Source organism: Cervus canadensis, chromosome 20 (genome assembly GCF_019320065.1).
Source record: "Cervus canadensis isolate Bull #8, Minnesota chromosome 20, ASM1932006v1, whole genome shotgun sequence".
Lineage (NCBI taxonomy): Eukaryota > Metazoa > Chordata > Mammalia > Artiodactyla > Cervidae > Cervus > Cervus canadensis.
Genome location: NC_057405.1, coordinates 4,960,351 through 4,976,792, shown reverse-complemented (window position 1 = coordinate 4,976,792; position 16,442 = coordinate 4,960,351).

The following is a 16,442-nucleotide window of genomic DNA, read 5'->3' as shown; positions in this document are numbered from 1 at the left end:
CTCAATTTTAATGTTTGTGTTTAAAGTATATGCCAATTGTTCTCAAAATTTAATAAGTATTAGAGTCATGTGGGTGGTTGTTTTAATATAGTTTCAAAGAATCTACCCCTGAGATTTTACTTCAGGACATAGGTGTGGGTCCCTGAATTCTCCAATTTTTAGTATACCCCAAGTGAGCCTGATGCAGGTGATCTGGAGGATCTAAATTACAGAAACATGGTATGTACATTAAGTGCATGACATTCCAAATTCCAGCCACTGGAACTCAAGCCAACCTGGTCTCATTTTTTAATAAATAAAATATATATAGTCAATGTTATTATTTTATTCAAGGACTATTCAGTTGTCATACTATTTTTATATGCAGAGTCAGAAAAGGAAAATACTGATAATTATGGGAAAGCGTTTTTTAAAAATTGTTACACTGATGTCTTTCAATATTGCTAAGATAAAGAAGACCCAGAGTTATATTTTAAATATTGTATTAATTTGCAAAACCAGAAGCCAGAATATAAGGAAGGCAAAAACACATCAAAATAAAAATGAGTAATAACAATAATTTGGGCTTCAAGCTCTAGGCCAGAAGCTTAATAAAATAATAGAAACTTCATTTATCTTTGCTATAAAAGGGAACTCCATACCTGAAATGCCAAGGAGATAAGTTTTTAAAAAGCAGAGAGAGATTCACCTGCCCCTGGAGAGGCACTTTACCTGGATAGCTCAGGAAGGAAGGATTTCTGGGAGGTAAGTTCAATGGGAATTACTTTGGAAATTTTTCCTTAGGGGCACGAAATTTAAACTTACATCACTATGGAAAGATTAGCACTGTTGAAATTGAACTCCCTTGGTGAGTGTTGTAGCAGAACAGTATCTCCTGTTAAACTTGCTGTCGATTCCAGCTAACTCAATCTCAATTTCTTTGCTTTTTAAAGCCCCCTGAAGCTTTATAAAATGCCATTGATATACTTTCTCTTATGACACGGATCAGTACTGTCATAAAGGAAAGCATTCCTGACTCTTATCTCCATGAGATTTCCAATATCACCGCTGCCTTCTTTTAATATTTCAAATCAGTAAGGTCTTTAGTCATAGAAATCATAGGCTGCCCTGCTCAGCCTTACAAAGCGATAGGTCATTTTTCAACACAAAACAAAAACAAAACACAGTGAAAACCCAGTGTGTTGTAGAACTGGATTCCTTTTTTTTTTCTTTTCCTTCTCTTTATTTTTATGTCATTGTTGCACTTCTGCTTTTTTTTCTGCATTAATCTTTTATGCATTCTATTTTATATCTGTGTACAACTATTCAACTTGCGTTTTACATACTCAGTCTGTTGATTTATTTTATTTTTGTTGGCTTTTTTTCACATCCATTTCCTATATAAGATTTTCTAACTATACAAGAGTTGTTTTTTGTTTGTTTTTTTTTTAATACCTTATACTTTACACTCTTTTTTTCTCTCCTGATGCCATTTATCTTTGTGCTATTTGGTTGCTGTCATGTCTGACTCTTTGCAACCTTATGGACGGTGGCCCACCAGGCTTCTCTGGTCACAGGATTTCCCAAGCAAGAATACTGCAGTGCATTGTTATTCCCTTCTCCAGGGGATCTTCCCCACATAGGGATCAAACCCAAGTCTCCCACCTTGCAGGTGGATTCTTTACCCTGAGCCAAGGAAGCTCATCTACACCTTAATCATTTCCCCTTATTTCTCCTGTTATGGGCCACCCAAAATTCATTTGCTGAGTACCTACCAAATTCATCTGTTGAAGTGTTAACTCCTGGTAACTCAGAATGTGCCTTTGTTTTGGGATAGGATCTTTTAAAGTAAGATGAGGCCTCAGGGTGGGCCCTGGTACAATATGATGGGTGTCCCGGAAGAAAAGGAGATTAGGACACAGGCCACAGGCTGAAGGAAGACTAAGTGAGGACCAGGCCAGAAGGCTACCGGGTGAGCAGAGAGGCCTCAGAGGGTACCAGATGCATCAGAGTCCTGATCGTGGGTTTCTAGCCTCTAGCACTGTGAGAAAGAAAATAAGTGTCTGTGGTGTAAGCCCCCCTAAACCCACTCCAGGACTTCCCTGGTGCTCAGACGGTAAAGTGTCTGTCTACAATGCGGGAGATCTGGGTTCGATCCCTGGGTCGGGAAGATTCCCTGGAGAAGGAAATGGCAACCCACTCCAGTATTCTTGCCTGGAGAATCCCATGGAAGGAGGAGCTTGATGCAGGCCACTGTCCATCCAGTCAGTGTGATTTTTGTGATGGCAGTCCTAAGAAAACTCACATGTCCCATTTCCACCTTTCCTCCTCTTTACATTCTGATCAGAGCTCATCCTTGCTTTTTGAGTATTCAGAGCAGCAGGCATGCCCCGGGGCTCCCTCACTTTTCTTCCTCCTGTTTATTCACTTATCTTCTTCTCTATTAATTAACACATGAAATATTAAAAAGTATTCAAAAGTTCTTTTACTGTTCAGTGCATTGTTCTGTGAGGGTTTCAACTTCTCTGTACTATAGTTTCATTATCTGGAAAGCGGAGAGAATCAAAGTATTCCTCTCACACAGAACTGTTGTAAATAGTTTACTTATTAACACAGAGAATGCTGAGAATTCTGTCTGGCACATAACAAGCCCAAGTAAAGGCGTGTAGTGGTGTCGTTATCCCTGTTCTTTCATTCTGGAAGTATCCACTGAATGCTTATGCTGGGCCAGGAGCCAGATTCAAGATTCTCACAAAGGGGGAAACCAAGAGAATATGCAAACTACCCAATAGATAAGAAAGTACTGCTAGAGTTTGATAAAAGCTATACTCAGTCAATTTTAAAAGTTGATGTGATACCAAGTGACAAGGTGGCTATTCTAAATTGGGGGCTGTTTGTAGAAGTGACTTTAGTTATACAAAAATTAAAAAGCCAGCCCTGCAAGGCCAAATGGAGTGGAGAAAGACACAGTGGGAATGGTTGTGCAGAACCACATGGTGGCCGTGAGCCTGGTGATTTTAGGGAGATGGACGAGAGTCTTGCTATAGGACAGTGGGTAAGAAGGTGAGATAAAGGTAAAATGAAGTCATAGGGAAGCCCAAGTCACATTGGGCTCTGTAAGCCACTGGGGCTTTGAGAGGTTAAGGAACTTACTGACGTCAGTGCTGCCTGCCCTGTTACAGGAAGAACATGAGAAGAGTGGGACTCAGCAATGGAACCCAGGGCTCAGTGGCGTCTGCACGCCCTCCACCGCCCGCTCCACGCTGCACACACAGCTTGCGTCAGCATTGTTCTGCATCCTATCTTTATTCTCTCCTTCCCGTCTGCTGTGCTGTAAAAGGGATACTGCAAAGGCAGTTATACTCAGCCCAGACTGGGTCTCAAGTTCAGGACTGACCCGGTCACCACTCTGAGTCACTCATGTGTCTGTGTATCTGGGCTGATAATAGCTCCTTCCAGGATCACACGGTTTGAAGGAGTTTCTCAGAAGAAGGGGGCTGATAGAGAGAAGCAATACATTTTCTCTCCAGTCCAAAGGGAAGCAAATGTGGAAGTATGTGGGCTTGGTTCGTCCCTGGGCTACAGAAGGGAGCTGATGGCTTGGGAGAGAGAGGTGAGGGGGAGGAGACTGGGAGCTTCAGGACTGTGCATCCCTGGGGGAGGCTGCTCTTGGCAGTCCCTTCTTTCTTCACAATCTGAGCAGGTTTAATGCAACCAGCTTATTTTTTTAAGATTCTTTTTTAATGTGGACCATTTCTAAAGACATTGAATTTTTGTTACAATATTGCTTTTTTTTTTTTTATGTTTATGTGGTTTTTCAGCAGTGAAATATGTGAGATCTTAGGTCCCTGACCAGAGATCAAACCCACAACCACTGCATTGGAAGACAAAAATCTTAATACAGCTTGTGATAAAGTATCTTAAGGAACTTTTATTCTTATGTCCAGGCTTGGCAATTTCTTCATGACTAGCTTTGTTTTGTATTTTCTCTTTGTCAACTATTGTTTCAAAATTTGGGACTTTCCCAAACATAAACACTGTCCATTTTTGGGCTGATCTTATGGAGTGTTGAGGAGGTGGTCGGTGCTGGTGAGACTCTGAACTGCCAGGAGATCGTGGGCTTCCTTGGAGGAGGGGTGTTAGGGCGTATGTACTCTACAGAGGCAGCTATACCTGGGAGGCATACCTCTGATCGCAAACAGGTACCAAAATATACACTGTGCCTTCCTTTTTATTCCAGTTCTAGGAGTTCACCATGAGGAGATAAGTCTGTTAAAGGATATGCAAAGATGTTGTTTAGAGTAGGAAGAAATTTGGGGCGGGGGGAAAGGAATGTTTGAAGTAGGGAATTTGTTTATGTGTTGTCTGCCTTAGAAGGAAGGTAACCCTCGTGCCTTCACTATTTATTCCCTCCTTCCAGGAGATAGCTACTGGTGTATCATCCCTTAGAACAAAATTCCTCTATGTTTAGGTCCATCTCTCCCTCCCAGTCCACAAAGATAAGCTTCCAACAGCTATCCAATCAATCATTCATTCACTCAACAAAGATATACTGCGTGCTTGGCTGTAGATGACAGTGACCAGCAAACCACAGCCCTCTTATTTCACTATTAAGTCCGTGCGGCTGCGAATAGTTTAAAACATATCTTTAGTTGAGGATGCATGCATGCATGTGCACTCAGCCACGTCTGATTCTCTTCGACCCCATGGACTGTAGCCCACCAGGCTCCTCTGTCCATGGGATTTCTCAGGCAAGAATACTGGAGTGGGTTTGCCATTTCCTACTCCAGAGAATCTTCTCAACCCAGGAATCGAACCCATGACTCTTGTGTCTCCTGCATTGGCAGGAGGATTCTTTGCAATCTATAGAGTATATACCTAGGAGTGGAATTCCTGGGTATCCAGTATGCCTATGCTCAACTTTAATACATTCCAGGACAGTGCTGTTAGGCAGAAATATGACACAAACCACAAATATAATTTTAAAATTTTAGTAGTTACATTAAAAAAGTAAAGAGTCACAGACAAAATTAGAGTAACATATTTTATTTAACTCAATATATATCCAAAATACTCTCCTTTTGACATACAGAGTTAATATTTAAACATATTAATGAAATACTTTACATTACTTTTTCACACTAGGTTTTGAAAAACCCAATATATCCAATATAGAACAGTGCATCTCAATTTAGATCAGCTACATTTCAAGTGCACATGTAATTAGTGGTTACTGTTTTGGACTGTGCCGTTTTAGAGGGAAAGGATTTTTAGTCTCTTTCATTTCCTACTGTATAAAAGGAAAATTTTACATTGACTCCAACACTTGCCTAGAACATAATAAAATTGAGTTATGTGTTTCATCACAACCAGTTCTAACAAGTCGAAGCTGATAGACCGCTAAGAACTTTGAGTGACCCAGAAATGCCAGGCCCTCACTCGACCTAAATGAAGACTTTCCCTGATCAATGGCCATGTTGCCAGAACTAAATCTGGTTCAGAACAGTAGGGAGGAACACAGATGACTCCACATGGTACAAGATAATGAGGCAGATGTGAGCCGGGTCTTTATGATTTTGTAAACTTTGGAGCTTTTATCATTTAGGTCAGTAATTTTTCAACATTTTGAGTAAACATGAATCACTTGGGAAGTTTCTTATAAGTGCAAATTCCAAATTCTGGAAGATACATTTTTGTCTGTGTGTGTGTGTGTGTGTGTGTGTGCTCAGTCATGTCTGATTCTTGCATCCTCATGGATTGCAGGCCAGCAGGCACTTCGCTACATGGAATTTTCCAGGCAAGAATACTGGAGTGGGTTGCCATTTCCTCTTTCAGGGGATCTTCCAGATTCAGGAATCAAACTCATATCTCTTGTGTCTTCTGCATTGGCAAGCAGATTCTTTACCACTCTGCCACCTGGGAAGCCCTGGAAGATATTTTTTAACAGTGATTCTAATGTAGGAGATCAAAAGTTCACACTGAGAGATCTAAGTTGTGTTTTGAGGAATCCTAAGAGAGTTTTGAAACAGGTAAAGGATATTCAAAGTTTGTTTGTTGTTTTTTTTTTTTTTTGTGTGTGTGTGTGTGTGTTTTTTTAAATCTCTCTTGTAGAAACATTTAGCATAGATTTCACAGGGTGAGATCTGGAAGTAAGGAGAACCAAAGTGAAGCTGTTGAAATTGTTCAGGTAAGAAATAACAAAAGCCTGATGTGGGGCACATTTGGCTGGAGACAGGAGAGGGTGCATTCAGGAGATATGAGGACAACCTAAACCTAATATGCTCTGCAAAATAAGGTTGGGAGAGAAACATGGAAGTGGGCTACAGTTACTAGATGGACCATTGTGCTGTTGTTCATCAAGATAAGAAATTCCAAAAGGAAAGTGGAAGATGAATGTTCGTCCATTCCAATGCAGAATGAAAGTGTGCTATTTGAACAGGCTGTCTTATCAGTTTCTCTCAACCTATTTGCCCCTCCTGGCTGGCAGTGGGCACAGTGTGAGCAATCACAATACTAGAAATGAAGTGATTACAGTCTTAAAGAGCAAACTTATGGGTTACCAAGGTGGGACTGGAGGCAGAAAGGGATAGATTGGGAATTTGAGATTCACATGTTGTTTAGTCGCTAAGTCAAGTCCGACTCTTTTGTGATCCTATGGACTATTGCTGGCCTGACTCCTACATCTATGGGATTTTCCAAGCAAGAATATTGGAGTGGGTTGCCATTTCCTTCTCCAGGGGATCATCCCAACCCAGGGATCGAACCCGGGTCTCTTGCATTGCAGATGGATTGTTTAACACTTAGCCATCAAGTAAGCCTAGGATTAACATGTACACACTGATCTATTTAAAATAGATAACCAACAAGGAACTGTTGGTTGCTGTATATAGCACAGGGAACTTTGCTCAATATTCTATAGTAACCTAAATGGGAAAAATAATCTGAGAAAAAAGATGCATGTATATGTATAATGGAATCACTTTGCTGTACATCTGAAACTAACACAACATTGTCAATCCACTATACTCTAATATAAAGTAAATAATTAATTAAAATAAAATAAACCAACTTGACACCCTCTGGACAAGAGACTTTTCGGACACCTGAGGACACATTCTGCAATTCCATTTTTAATGATGTTGCTCTCCTATCTCATTGTGAAAATTGGGAAGTACAAAGGAAGCCTTCAGTCCAAGTGCTTGTCTTCCTGCCTTACTCAATGATTGCTAAACGTAATATACAATAATTTAATAAGTAATAGGCCAGGCATATCAAAAGAAAAGAAATGGATCAATTAAACAGAAATAGCAAGAGCTAGTATTGCCTCAGAGATATCTGATACTCTGACCCAGAAGAGTCTAAAACACCATGCTTAATACTTGTAAATTAAAACAGATTTTTTTCAGTCAGAATAACTGTATATCTCCTTGCCTCAAAATTTCTCCAGAACTCAAAAGAAATCTGATTCCTCTGAGGGAACATGACCACCAGAGAGACTTCAAACAAAGAGTATTCACGTTAAATAGATAGAGAATGGCAACGTTATATCCCTCTTGGGCTTAACAAGAAACACTTCAGATTTATTAGGGATTAATGATAAGGATACTGAAGCCAGAAAAAAAACCTTTCAAGGTCAATCAGAGTCCTTGATATGCTGGAATGAGGTCTTTGTAACCCAGGGAATATGACTTAGTCCTCTTTAGAAAGTTCTCAGTGAAAGAGCCTTTCCAGGTACAGTTTATTAGAGATTCCTCTCCTGGATGGATGCTGTTGGACTTTTAAAATCAAATTCTGACATTCAGAATGAGAAAAATTAGAGAAGCCATCCCTCTTTAACAAATTATATGTGCGTGCACAGTCCATTATGATAGCCTGTATTTCAATAATAAGTTATACCAATGCAATAGACTTTTGTTGAATTAAATTGCTTTCTTCTCTCCAACACATCAAACTGCACATAACAGAAACTTCCCTTATGACTGCAGAGAGTAACTGGGAATGGTATGAACACTGAGCTATCACTCTTTGTGAGCTTTCTATTTCTTGCTAGGATGGGATATGAAACCAAACTTCTCTAGTACTATAGTTTAGATTTTTCCATTGCAAGAGCTACTTTCCAGCATATTTGCTTTAGAATGCCCTGTTTTCCTAACGTGGTTGGTATTCCTGCTTGAATCTAGATTGTGGTCACCAAAGGATTCAGGACTGATATGTACTTGAAATACACACCATCAGCTCAAAGACAACTGGACTAGGATGGATTGACCATGTACTCTGTCTGGCTTCCAGATACCTACCCAAATCCTTTCTTAAGGATTCTCCAATAAGGGAAATGAAAACCAAAAGGAGAGTTGCTTGCAAGACATCAAAGAGCTGAAGCTTTGACATCTCGGTGCCAGCACAGAACAGGGGCAGCAATCTTTCCTGTGGGGACATTGTCACCTTTGAGATTTTAGAAATGAGTTCCAGTTTGGGGGCCCAGCAGTATTAGGACACATTGTTCAGTGAGACAGACCTGGGGAGAAGGAAATGGTGGTCTGTTTCTTCACTGGTCTTTCTCCTCTCTCTGATCTCTACATATCAAAGTACAGAGGGCTTTAGTCCTTAGAGCTTCTCTGATCGTTCCCTAGGGGACAATTTCTGGTCTGTGGTCTCAAATGGACCATACACTTGTTGTTGTTCAGTCACTAAGTCATGTCTGACCCTAATGACTTTCAAATTTATGTATCTAGCCTACATTTCTCCCTTGAACTCCTGGTTTGTACATCCAAATTGCTGTTTGATATTTTCATCTGAATATCTAATAGGTATTTCAAAATTACCACATCCAAAATCAGAATTTGATTTTTCCCTCTATATCTCCTCCTTCCACACTCTTTTCTTTCTTCCAGATGACTGCTCTATCTCTTGAGTTGTCCACACCAAATAGCTCAGAGTCACCATTGATTTTTCCCCTTGGCCCATGCCATATTCAGTCTGTCAGGAAGCATTTAACAGGAGGCTTCCTGTGTGCTGTGTTGGATCTGTCAGGAATCCTTTGGTCCTTATTAATTCCTGAATATTCAGGAATTAAGAGGAGAGACACGCCTTTCCCAGGGCTGAGGAATCCAGGCATTTCTTTTGTTAGTTTCTCATTATGGCGATAAGTACCCTCTTCTCTCTTTAATAGGGATCCCCTTGTGTTTTGTAAATCTGGAATTTTAATCTTTATCTTTGCTGAGAATAACTACCTTGTAGGATAGTATATATGCCTATGCCATGTTGATTAAAACACCTTTGCTCCATCAGAGCTTGGGTCCCTGTGTCTTTCTTTCTTTCTTTCTCTCTCTCTCTATCTCTCTATTTCTGGCTGATTCCCTGGAGCGTGGAAGCCAGCTGCGTAACCCAGGGAATATTAGCCTCTTTCCTTCTTTCACTCTCTCATCGTCGACTCCAGACCACCAGGTTCTGGTCCATTAAAGGACAAACACAGTCCATCCACAAACCCTCATAGTCTTTATCCCCAAAGTGTATCCAGTATCCAGTCCATGTCCACTACTACCACTTGATCCTAACTCCATCACCTCTGCTCTGGACCGCACTAGCTTCCTTACACGTCTTCCAACTTCCAAAGCTGCCATCCTTATTGGAATTCTTGATAGAACTGACAGAGTGATACGTCTAAACCATGCATGGATGTGTCCAGCCTCCCTCTCCATGGTTGAAAACCCTTCAGTGGCTCCCGTAGCGTCATGAGGAAAGCCGGAGTCTGCACACTCACCGCGTCTCACGGGCAGCCCCAACGCCCCCCACCTCCCGCTCACACTGTCAGCACCAGACACCCCGACCTCTTGCTGATCCTGGAATACAGTTGCTCACTCCCCACCCCAGGGCTTGGGACCTAGCTGCTCCCTCTGTTTAGAATCCCCTCCTGGAAAATATTTATGTAGCTTTGGTCCCCCGACTTCCTCAATCTCTACTCAGATATCACATGATGAAAGTGGTCTCTTGAGCACCTTGAATCAAAAAGCAGCTCTGCTCCCAAACTGGCTTTACTTCCTTTTCTGCATCATTCTCTCCCTCACTTACCACATACACTTTTGCTTATCTAATTGTCTAGTGTCTATTTCCCCCAGGGAATGAAAAATTTAAGAGGTCAGAATTTTCCTTTTTTTCACTGCTTATATCCAACGCCTAGAACAATGCTTAGAACATAGTAGGTTGAAAATATATATGGAAAGAATGATCACTGGAAATAAAGTGGGGATTCACAGATTTGCTTGATCATCAATTGATGTACAGAGCTAAAGATATATGTATTGCTGGGCCCAGCCACAAATATGGTATTTCAAATTATCGGAGAGTGGTGCCTTAAAATCTGAGTTTTAGATAGCTCCCAGTAGATTATGAGATTTAAGAACCACAAAACCTAAAAACTAGTTCTCAGAGCACCTGGAAAATAACCACTTTGAGAACCACTGAAACTACTTGGAAGCTAGAATTCCCAAACATAAGTCAAGCCAGAGTCAGACAGGGTTAGGGTTTTATAACTGGTGTTTTGACCCTGACCTACCTCCAGACTGCCCCAGTTTGGGAAATGTGGGTAACAGTGGAAAGCGAGTGATTCTGACTAAACTTCACATTTTGCTAAGAAGCTCCAAGCTAGCCCCCTTCTATCTTTCTCTAGAGACTCCAGGACCACCCACAGCCAAAGGGGAAAGGTAAATATGCTCCTGATTTGTAAGAGAATTCTTGGTCTGCATGACCCTAAGCACAAAACCTATGGGTCATATTCCATCTAGACCAAAGTGAAGTAATTACTCCTGGGTGTATGATGGATGGACTCCTGGAGCAGGAGTCAGGACACCCTGCTTCTGGGGACAGATCTCTTTAACTGGACATATGACCTGCATCTGCTCTCTTTTCTCTAAACTGAGTTTTTCTGACTCCAAGGGCCTACGGAGTCCAGGGCATGGTCTCAGCCCTTCAGAGACTTAAAAGTCTTGCCCTAGAAGTGCTCTCCTCTCCTGGAAATGATGAAAAGGGGATCTGAGTACCTGGAGTAGGTGATGGCAGGAGCTTCTTGTGGATGATCTAAGCCAACTGCCACGGACTGCGACTGGGAATCTAGGAAAAGAAATAGGTGCTCACTTACCTAGGCCCAGCCTCTCTCACCTGGGATACAGGCAGAGAGGAAAAGGCTCACTTCCATGAAATACTTTGCTGCCACTTTGCCTTAAATTCATGAGGCCAGTTGCATTAGGAGAAGACCTGTCGAGTCTGATGATGTTCTTATCTATAGCAGAATGAGTAAAAATGATGTTCAGTTTGAGAGTGGCTTAAGTTCTATAATTATAATGCCAGTTTACTTGGATTCTGAAAACATCCTTCTTCTAAACCCACGTGGCTCTGAAAATGACTTGCCTTTCTCATCCCCCCTCCCGACCCCAGCAGACCAGATGAGCAGAGGCGAACTTTCACAGTGTTCCTCTGCGGTGGTAATGTGGACAAATATATGCGGCAAGGTTCTTTTCAAGAAGATTAAACGAAGGGAGAAGTTTAACACAGGGGCTCAGCAATTCTGCCAGGATCTCTCTTGCAAACAGTCATTAAAAAAAAAAAAATTACCTAGGAGGGAATGGGTTGATGCTTGCTGTTTGCTACAGGGCATCTCAGAAATAGCAAAGGACACCACAGACCAGGCCAAGGATTGCTGTGTCTTAACTAGCTTCCCTGGGGAAAGCAGCCCCCGATATTATCTGGGAGCTGGATGGAAAATGGCAAGCACATGACACTCCTTCCTAGGTATAGAGTGTTTTTCATATTCAAAGCTCTTTAATGCTTCCCTCAGGAGCCTTGTGAGATAAGAGCGGAAGTGATTATATCCTCAGTTTGTGAAAGGGAGAATCAAAGCTGAAGGGTCAAGCAATTTGCACAGAAAATAATTGGAGTCAGTGTCCAACCAACATCAGGCCTTAGGGGCTCCTGGTGTTGAAGCCAGAGCTCAGAAAAATGAGGCCCAGAGCCTGAGTTTGAAAAGAATATATCAAAGGAAGCAAGTACCCAAGTACAGCCTCATAATTAAAAGTGATTGGACAAAATTCAGTCACGGTGCAAAAGAATGCAGGCAGATTTAGAGCCGAAATGACAAATAAGTGGCACTTCACTGAAAATTAATTTCCTTGAGCTTATTTCTGTAGGCATGTTGGCATTTGATGGACATCAGTATGCATTGATAAGAAAGCAGAGATGAAAATCAAGAAACCTCTGGATGCCTGAATTTGTCTCTAAAGAGTCGTTGCAACATTTCAAAAGGAGCTCGAGTTAACTTGAATTAATAAAAGCTTAACTCAGAATCTCCTTCCCTCCGTATCTAGCCTTTTCATTTCTTTCTTCCCTTTAACTCTTTTTTCCTGCAGTGCTGTTGGCAAAAAGAAGGAGATCTGGGGGGAGAAAAACAAGTTAGATCATCTTTACTCAAAGAATATAAGAAATTTTACAGAATATATACCAAGCACTCCAATTTCTTTTCTGATAGAAGCTCACACATGAACTGGAATGTCTTCTCCATTCACGCTTCCTTTGATATTTAGTTTTTAAGAACACGCTCAGGTGAGTCCTCCAAAATCACACCTGTAAGGATATATATACACACGTACCCGGCAACCAATAGGGGTGTGAAGAATGAGAGGTCAGAGGTCAGACTGCATGTGTTTAATCCTGGCTCCATTACTATGGAGCTGTATGTCTGTAGGCAGGTAAGTCTCAGTACTCATAGCTATTCCCTGAAGACACTACTTTAAAAGATTTGTGTTTTCATTGCTTTCTTGAAAATTATAAGGAATAATATGCATCAATAAATTGGCAAAGTAATGGATAGAAAGCAAATGTTAGACAAAAGTTAACTTAATTTTTTAAATATTTATTTGGCTGCGCTGGGGCTTAGCTGTGGCACATGAGATCTCCGTTGTCTGAGGGATCGTTTGTTGCAGGGCACAGACTTCTAAGTTGTGGTACACAGGCTTAGTTGCTCTGCAGCAAGGGGGATCTTAGTTCCCCTACCAGAGATAGAATCCACATCCCCCACATTCCAAGGTGGACTGAACTATTGGGCCACCAGGGAAGTCCCAAAGGATAACTTTACAATCGAGCATTTTGGCCTCTTCCTTCTAGCAAACTACACAACCTTAGTGACTTAACATGGGCTTCCCTGGTAGCTCAGATGGTAAAGAATCTGCCTGCAGTGCGGGAAACCTGGGTTTGACCCCTGCGTTGGGAAGATTGTCTGGAGGAAAGCATGGCAGCTCACTCCAGTGTTCTTACCTGGAGATTTGTCATGGACAGAGGCGCCATGGACATGGACAGAGGCTACAGTTCATGGGCTCACAAAGAGTCAGACACGACTGACCGACTAAGCACAGCACAGTGACTTAACATAAACGTATGATGTTACAATCTGACAGGTTAGAAGTCTAAATAGGTTTGTCTCAATGGACTAAAATGAAAGTGTCAGTGAGGCTGCATTTTCTCAGGAGCTTCTACGGGAATTGGTTTCCTTATCTCCATTTTTGAAGCCAGTGATGCTCCATCTCTGTGTCTTTCTTCCATAGTGGCATCTCCTCTGACCCTCTCCCACATTCCTCTTTCATTTCAAAGGACTTTTGTGATTACATTGGACCACCTGGAAAATACAGAATACTCTCCCCATCTCAACTCATCCCCATGACTCAGTTAGCAACCATGTCAGGTAGAAGAATGGCTTTCCAAAGGAAACCCAAGTCCTAATCCTTGGAATACGTGAATGCTTATTTCTATGGCAAAAAAGACTGTGCTGATGTGATTAAATTAGGATCTTGAAGCTGGGAGCTTATCCTGGATTGTCAGGGTAACCTTTAATTGTCTCCTCTGTCTCTTGCATTGTAGACAAATTCTTAACCCCCTGAGCCATCAGGGAAGTCCAAATATATGTATGGTTGATACATCCTGCTTTGTAGTAGAGACTAACACAACATTGTAAAGCAACTATACTTCACACAAATTAATTAATAAGCAAGAAACAGTGGTTTCGAACAATAATCATTTGCTATTTTATAACCGCGTGCTGTGCCAAGTCACTTCAGTCGTGTCTGACTCTTTGCAGCCCTGTGGACTGTAGCCCACCAAGCTCCTCTGTCCATGGAATGTTCCTGGCAAGAATACTGGAGAGCGTTGCCGTGCCCCATTCCAGAGGATCTTCCCGACCCAGAGATTAAACTCGCGTCTTATGTCTCCTACATTGGCAGGCAGATTCCTTACCACTAGCGCCACCGGGGCAGCTCATTTTATAATCTTATAGGTTATCAATTTTGACTTGGCTTATTTGGACAATTCTGCTGCTTTCACTTGAGCTCACTTAAGAGGCAGCTCTCAGCTTAGCAGGCTTCATGGTCCCAGATAAGCTTCCTGCCGTGGTTGATGGCTGACGAGATGCCCACAAGTTGTTGAAGCCTTATGGAGAGTAGCCCAGGTTCCTGGGCATGGAAGTCTAGCCTCAGAGCTAGATCTGCATCTTCAGGCCAAGGCTCAAAACTCTCAGTTGTCATGTCTAGTACATTCCACTAGTCAAAGCAAATCCTAAGAACAGCCTGAGTTCAAGAGTGGCCAGAGAGATTCTACCGATGGATGGGAGGAATAGAACAGTCACCTTTCAAAGAGATGTGCAGAGATTAAAGGGAGGAATTTGTGGCCGTTTCTTGCAATCTACCATTGTGAGTTCTGGGAAAACAGTCCTGTATCTGAAATGTTGCCATTGCATGAGCTTGGGCAAATCACATAATCTCTGGTACAATAACAGCATTTGAGGGCCTATATATGTCAAATATTGTGCTAAAATATAGAGATAGTATGGGCTTTCCTGGTGGTTCAAACAGTAAAGAATCTGCCTGCAATCCGGAAGACCTGGGTTTGATCTCTGGATGAGGGAGATCTCCTAGAGAAAGGAATGACATCCAGGATTCTTGCCTGGAGAATTCCATGAAGAGAAGAGCCTGGCCACCTACAGTCCATGGGGTTGCAAAGAGTCAGACACAACTGAGCAACTAACACTTACTTAAGAAAGACTGAGACATGTTCCCTCTTCTAAAGAAGGTAGTTTATAAAATCCAGGTAATATTTATCTTAAAGAATTGGTGTGAGGAGGAAACAGGTAATGTATCTGAAATGGCTAATTCAGTGCCTAGTAGTATCTAGGGATATAGTGTAGATACTCAGTAAATGAGAGTGATCATTATTATTTAATTTTCACAAGAATGTCCAGATTTCACTTATAAATGAGTATGGAAAGACATGTTATCTGTGTTAACATTAGTTTTCTCAGGTTGCCATAGCAAATATCATAAACTGAATGGCTTAAAAAACAAAACTGATTTCTCACAGTTCCAGAGCCTGGGAAGTCCATGATCAAGTTACCAGCAAAGCAGGTTTTACTCTGAGGCCTCTTTTCTTGGCTTGTAGGCACCCACCATCTTGCTGAGTAATCATATAACTTCTTCCTTGTGCGTACTTGTAGAGACGAAGAGAAAGCTCTCCACTCTCTCTTTTTCTAAGGACACTAATCCTATCGGGTGGGCACTACCGTCTTGACCTGGTCTAAAGCTAGTGTGTGTGTACACGAATGTGTGCTTGCTCAGTCGTGTCCAGCTCTTTGTGACCCCATTGACTGTAGCCTGACAGGCTCCTCTGAAGATGGGATTTCTCAGGCAAGAATACTGGAGTAAATTACATTTCCGTCTCCAGGGGATCTCCCTGACCCATGGATAGAACCTGCATCGTTTGCATTCCCCGCGTTGGCAGACGTGCTCTTTATCACTACCACCACCCGGGAAGCCGATCTGACCCTGATTATCTACCAAATGCCCCATCTCCAGCTGCCATCACACTGGAGGCCAGGCCTTCCACACATGACTGTGAGCAAGGAACACAGCACACAGTCCTTAACACCATCCAAAGTCTTTCATCTTTCAGTACCGGAAGGTAAAAAGTTGGGTAGTGTGCTTTCTAGTGGACTGGAATTGATTTTGCAGCTTTGAATCAGAGCTATCTTTTAAGTAAACATTTGCAATCAAAACTAAAAGTGTGCCTTCAACCTCAGATTTGTTCTAGAAATACAATCATATGCATAGGGTGCAATTACCAGAGCTACAAATATAATGCACTAATTCACTCTTCAACAGGGATGGGTGTTTAAATGCCTTTCACTGTCCAGAGAGTGGCAAAGCCTGGATAATAACTTCAGTCTCAGACACAGCTTATTTTTTTTTTTTTTTTTTTTGTTCAAAGGCTTATTGCAAATCCTGGGTGTCAGAATCAGGCAGTATTAGGAGAGAACAGAACTGAGAGTCCCCCACCTGGCTTACACGTCCAGCATTAGCACTAACGAGCTCTGTGACCTAAAGTAAGCTTTCTAACCTTTCACAGCCTCGGTCTCTTAGCGTGCAATAAACGGA